We start from the raw sequence: 7,143 nt of genomic DNA, 5'->3' as shown, positions 1-7,143 counted from the left end.
TCAAGCCTCAATCCTCAATCCTCAATCCACAATCCTCAACCTTCAATCCTCAATACTCAATCTTCAATCCTCAATCCTCAACCCTCAATCCTCAATTCGCAATCCTCAATAGTCGATCTTCAATCCTCAATACTCAATATTCAATCCTCAATCCTCAATCCTCAATCCTGAATCATCATCCTTCAATCCTCAATACCCTATCCTTAATCTTCAATCCTCAATCCTCAATCCTCAATACCCAATCCTCAATCTTCAATCCTCGATCCTCAATCCTCAATTCTCAATCCACAATCCTCAATCCTCAGACCTCAAACATAAATATTCAACCCTCAGTCCTCGTTCTTAATCCACAACCCTCAATCCTCTTTCCTCAATCCTCAATCCTCAAACCTCAATACCCAATCCTCAATCTTCAATCCTCAATCCTCAATCCTCAATCCTCAATCCTCAATCCTCAATCCTCAATCTTCGATCCTCAATACTCAACCTTCAATCCTCACTCCTCAGTCCTCAAACCTCAACTCTGGATCCTCAATCCTGAATCCTCAATCTTCAGGCCTCAGTCCTCAACATTCAGTTGTCAATCCTCAATCCTCAATAGAATATCCTCAATTCACAGTTTTCAATACTCAATACTCAATCTGCAATCTTCAAATCTCTATCCAGAAACATAAATTCTCATCACTCAACCCTCAACACTCAGTACTCAATGTTCAATCCTCATCCTCAATTCTGAATCTTCAATCCTCAATACTGAATCTTCAATCCGCAATCCTCAATCCCCAATCCTCAATCCTCAATCCTCAATCTTCAACCCTCAATACTCAATCTTCAATCCTCAATCCGCAATCCTCAATCCTCAATCATCTTCCTTCAATCCTCAATACCCTATCCTCAATCTTCATTCCTCAATCCTCAATCCGCAATACCCAATCCTCAATCTTCAATCCTCAATCCTCAATCCTCAATTCTCAATCCTCAATCCTCAATCCTCAGACCTCAAACATAAATATTCAACCCTCAGTCCTCTTCTTCAATCCACAACCCTCAGTCCTCAATCCTCAATCCCCAATCCCCAATCCTCAATCTTCAATCCTTAATCCTCAATCCTCAATCCTCAATCCTCAATCCTAAATCCTCAATCTTCAATCCTCAATCCTCAATCCTCAATTCTCAATCCTCAATCCTCAGTCCTCAAACCTCAAACCTGAGTCCTTAATCCTGAATCCTCAATCTTCAGACCTCAGTCCTCAACAATCAGTTGTCAATTCTCAATCCTCAATAGAATATCATCAATTCACAGTTTTCAATACTCAATACTCAATCTGCAATCTTCAAATCTGAATCCACAAACATCAATTCTCATCATTCAACCCTCAGCACTCAGTCCCCAATCCTCAATCTTCAATCCTCAATCCTCAATCCTCAATCCTCGACCCTCAATCTTCAATCCTCAATACTCCATCTTCAATCCTCCATCCTCAATCCTCATTCCTCAATCCTCAATCCTCAATCGTCAGGCTTCAATGCTCAATACTCAATCTTCAATCCTCAATCCTCAATCCTCAATCCTCAATCCTCATTCTTCAATCCTCAATACCCAATCCTCAATCTTCAATCCTCAATCCTCAATCCTCAATTCTCAATCCTCAATCCTCAGTCCTCAGTCCTCAAACCTCAATCCTCAACCCTCAGCCCTCATCCTCAATCCTTAATCGACAATCCTCAATCCTCAACCTTCAATCCTCAATACTCAATCTTCAATCCTCAATACTCAGTCCTCAAGGTTCAATCCTCAATCCTCAATTATCAATCTTCAATCCTCAATTCTCAATCTTCGATCCTCAATCTTGAATCCTCAGCCCCAATCCTCAATCTTCTATCCTCAATCCTCAATCCTCCCATCGTCAATCCTCAATACTCAGTCTGCAATCCTCAATCCTCAATCCTCCATCCTCAACCCTCAATCCTCAAGCGTCAATCCTCAATCCTCAATCCTCAATCCTCAATCTTCAATCCTCAATTCTCAATCTTCAATCCTCAATCCTCAATTCTCAATCCTCAATACTCGATCCTCAAACCTCAATCCTCAACCGTCAGTCCTCGTCCTCAATCCTCAAACCTCAATCCTCAATCCTCAATATTCAATCATCAATACCCAATCTTCAATCCTTAATCCTCAATCCTCATTCCTCAACCTTCAATCCCCAATATTCAACACACAACCCTCATCCATCAATCCTCAATACTCAACCATCAATCCCCAATTCTCAATACTCAATAGAATATAGTGAATCCTCATGGTTGAATACTCAATCCAAAATATTCAATAATCAAATCTCAATCCTCAAACATCAATCCTCAACACTCAATCCTCAACACTCAGTCCTCTCTCTTCAATCCTCCATCCTCAATCCTCAATCCTCAAGCGTCAATCCTCAATCCTCAACCCTCAACCCTCAATCCTCAGGCCTCAAACCTCAATCCCGAATCCTCAATCCTAAATCCTCAATCTTCAGCCCTCAGTCCTCAACAATCAATTGTCAATCCTCAAACCACAATAGAATATCCTCAATTCACAGTTCTCAATACTCAATGCCCATTCTTCAGTCTTCAAATCACAAACCACAAACATCAATTCTCATCACTCAACCCTCAACACTCAGTACTCAATGTTCAATCCTCATCCTCAATTCTGAATCTTCAATCCTCAATACTGAATCTTCAATCCGCAATCCTCAATCCTCAATCCTCAATCTTCAACCCTCAATACTCAATCTTCAATCCTCAATCCGCAATCCTCAATCCTCATTCGTCAATCCTCAATACCCAATCCTCAATCTTCAATCCTCATTCCTCAATTCTCAATTCTCAGTCCTCAATCCTCAGACCTCAGACATCAATATTCAACACTCAGTCCTCGTCCTCAATCCACAACCCTCAATCCTCAACCCTCAATCTTTAATCATCAATATTCAATCTTCAATCCTCAATCCTCAATCCTCAATCCTCAATCCTCAATCCTCAATCTTCACTCCTCAAACCTCAATCCTCAATCCTCAATGTTCAATCCCCAATACCCAATCCTCAGTCTTCAATCCTCAATCCTCAATCCTCAATCCTCAACCCTCAATCCTCAATCCTCAACCCTCAGTCCTCAAACCTCAATCCTGAATCCTCAATCCTGAATCCTCAACCTTCAGCCCTCAGTCCTCAAGAATCAGTGGTCCATCCTCAATCCTCAATAGAATATCATGATTTCACAGTTTTCAATACTCAATACTCAACCTGCAATCTTCAAATCTCTATCCACAAACATCAATTCTCATCACTCAACCCTCAAAACTCAGTCCCCAATCCTCAATATTCAAGCCTCAATCCTCAATCCTCAATCCACAATCCTCAACGTTCAATCCTCAATACTCAATCTTCAATCCTCAATCCTCAACACTCAATCCTCAATTCTCAATCCTCAATAGTCGACCTTCAATCCTCAATACTCAATATTCAATCTTCAATCCTCAATCCTCAATCCTCAATCATCGTCCTTCAATCCTCAATCCCCTATCCTCAATCTTCAATCCTCAATCCTCAATCCTCAATACCCAATCCTCAATCTTCAATCCTCTATCCTCAATCCTCAATTCTCAATCCCCAATCCTCAATCCTCAGACCTCAAACATAAATATTCAACCCTCAGTCCTCGTCCTCAATCCACAACCCTCAATCCTCTATCCTCAATCCTCAATCCTCAATCCTCAATACCCAATCCTCAATCTTCAATCCTCAATCCTCAATCCTCAATCCTCAATCCTCAATCCTCAATCCACAATCTTCAATCCTCAATACTCAATCTTCAATCCTCACTCCTCAGTCCTCAAACCTCAACTCTGGATCCTCAATCCTGAATCCTCAATCTTCAGGCCTCAGTCCTCAACATTCAGTTGTCAATCCTCAATCCTCAATAGAATATCCTCAATTCACAGTTTTCAATACTCAATACTCAATCTGCAATCTTCAAATCTCTATCCAGAAACATAAATTCTCATCACTCAACCCTCAACACTCAGTACTCAATGTTCAATCCACATCCTCAATTCTGAATCTTCAATCCTCAATACTGAATCTTCAATCCGCAATCCTGAATCCCCAATCCTCAATCCTCAATCCTCAATCTTCAACCCTCAATACTCAATCTTCAATCCTCAATCCGCAATCCTCAATCCTCAATCATCTTCCTTCAATCCTCAATACCCTATCCTCAATCTTCATTCCTCAATCCTCAATCCGCAATACCCAATCCTCAATCTTCAATCCTCAATCCTCAATCCTCAATTCTCAATCCTCAATCCTCAATCCTCAGACCTCAAACATAAATATTCAACCCTCAGTCCTCTTCTTCAATCCACAACCCTCAGTCCTCAATCCTCAATCCCCAATCCCCAATCCTCAATCTTCAATCCTTAATCCTCAATCCTCAATCCTCAATCCTCAATCCTAAATCCTCAATCTTCAATCCTCAATCCTCAATCCTCAATTCTCAATCCTCAATCCTCAGTCCTCAAACCTCAAACCTGAGTCCTTAATCCTGAATCCTCAATCTTCAGACCTCAGTCCTCAACAATCAGTTGTCAATTCTCAATCCTCAAGAGAATATCATCAATTCACAGTTTTCAATACTCAATACTCAATCTGCAATCTTCAAATCTGAATCCACAAACATCAATTCTCATCATTCAACCCTCAGCACTCAGTCCCCAATCCTCAATCTTCAATCCTCAATCCTCAATCCTCAATCCTCGACCCTCAATCTTCAATCCTCAATACTCCATCTTCAATCCTCCATCCTCAATCCTCATTCCTCAATCCTCAATCCTCAATCGTCAGGCTTCAATGCTCAATACTCAATCTTCAATCCTCAATCCTCAATCCTCAATCCTCAATCATCGTCCTTCAATCCACAATACCCTATCGTCAATCTTCAATACTCAATCCTCAATCCTCAATACCCAATCCTCAATCTTCAATCCTCAATCCTCAATCCTCAATTCTCAATCCTCAATCCTCAATCCTCAGACCTCAAACATAAATATTCAACCCTCTGTCCTCGTCCTCAATCCACAACCCTCAATCCTCAATCCTCAATCCTCAATCCTCAATTCTCAATCCTCAGTCCTCAATCATCAATCCTCAATCCTCAATCCTCAATCCTCAATCTTCAATCCTCAATACTCAATCCTCAATTCGCAATCCTCAATAGTCAATCTTTAATCCTCAATATTCAATATTCAATCCTCAATCCTCAATCCTCAATCCTCAATCCTCAATCTTCAATCCTCAATACTCAATCTTCAATCCTCACTCCTCAGTACTCAAACCTCAATTCTGAATCCTCAATCCTGAATCCTCAATCTTCAGCCCTCAGTCCTCAAACCTCAATTCTGAATCCTCAATCCTCAATCCTCAGTCCTCAAACCTCAATCCTGCATCCTCAATCCTGAATCCTCAATCTTCAGCCCTCAGTCCTCAAGAATCAGTGGTCCATCCTCAATCCTCAATAGAATATCATGATTTCACAGGTTTCAATACTCAATACTCAACCTGCAATCTTCAAATCTCTATCCACAGACATCAATTCTTATCACTCAACCCTCAAAACTCAATCCCCAATCCTCAATATTCAAGCCTCAATCCTCAATCCTCAATCCACAATCCTCAACCTTCAATCCTCAATACTCAATCTTCAATCCTCAATCCTCAACCCTCAATCCTCAATTCGCAATCCTCAATAGTCGATCTTCAATCCTCAATACTCAATATTCAATCCTCAATCCTCAATCCTCAATCCTGAATCATCATCCTTCAATCCTCAATACCCTATCCTTAATCTTCAATCCTCAATCCTCAATCCTCAATACCCAATCCTCAATCTTCAATCCTCGATCCTCAATCCTCAATTCTCAATCCACAATCCTCAATCCTCAGACCTCAAACATAAATATTCAACCCTCAGTCCTCGTTCTTAATCCACAACCCTCAATGCTCTATCCTCAATCCTCAATCCTCAATCCTCAATACCCAATCCTCAATCTTCAATCCTCAATCCTCAATCTTCGATCCTCAATACTCAACCTTCAATCCTCACTCCTCAGTCCTCAAACCTCAACTCTGGATCCTCAATCCTGAATCCTCAATCTTCAGGCCTCAGTCCTCAACATTCAGTTGTCAATCCTCAATCCTCAATAGAATATCCTCAATTCACAGTTTTCAATACTCAATACTCAATCTGCAATCTTCAAATCTCTATCCAGAAACATAAATTCTCATCACTCAACCCTCAACACTCAGTACTCAATGTTCAATCCTCATCCTCAATTCTGAATCTTCAATCCTCAATACTGAATCTTCAATCCGCAATCCTCAATCCCCAATCCTCAATCCTCAATCCTCAATCTTCAACCCTCAATACTCAATCTTCAATCCTCAATCCGCAATCCTCAATCCTCAATCATCTTCCTTCAATCCTCAATACCCTATCCTCAATCTTCATTCCTCAATCCTCAATCCGCAATACCCAATCCTCAATCTTCAATCCTCAATCCTCAATCCTCAATTCTCAATCCTCAATCCTCAATCCTCAGACCTCAAACATAAATATTCAACCCTCAGTCCTCTTCTTCAATCCACAACCCTCAGTCCTCAATCCTCAATCCCCAATCCCCAATCCTCAATCTTCAATCCTTAATCCTCAATCCTCAATCCTCAATCCTCAATCCTAAATCCTCAATCTTCAATCCTCAATCCTCAATCCTCAATTCTCAATCCTCAATCCTCAGTCCTCAAACCTCAAACCTGAGTCCTTAATCCTGAATCCTCAATCTTCAGACCTCAGTCCTCAACAATCAGTTGTCAATTCTCAATCCTCAATAGAATATCATCAATTCACAGTTTTCAATACTCAATACTCAATCTGCAATCTTCAAATCTGAATCCACAAACATCAATTCTCATCATTCAACCCTCAGCACTCAGTCCCCAATCCTCAATCTTCAATCCTCAATCCTCAATCCTCAATCCTCGACCCTCAATCTTCAATCCTCAATACTCCATCTTCAATCCTCCATCCTCAATCCTCATTCCTCA

The sequence above is a fragment of the Calliopsis andreniformis genome, unplaced genomic scaffold, assembly GCF_051401765.1.
Source record: "Calliopsis andreniformis isolate RMS-2024a unplaced genomic scaffold, iyCalAndr_principal scaffold0106, whole genome shotgun sequence".
NCBI classification, from domain to species: domain Eukaryota; kingdom Metazoa; phylum Arthropoda; class Insecta; order Hymenoptera; family Andrenidae; genus Calliopsis; species Calliopsis andreniformis.
Note: the sequence above shows the minus strand (reverse complement) of the source record.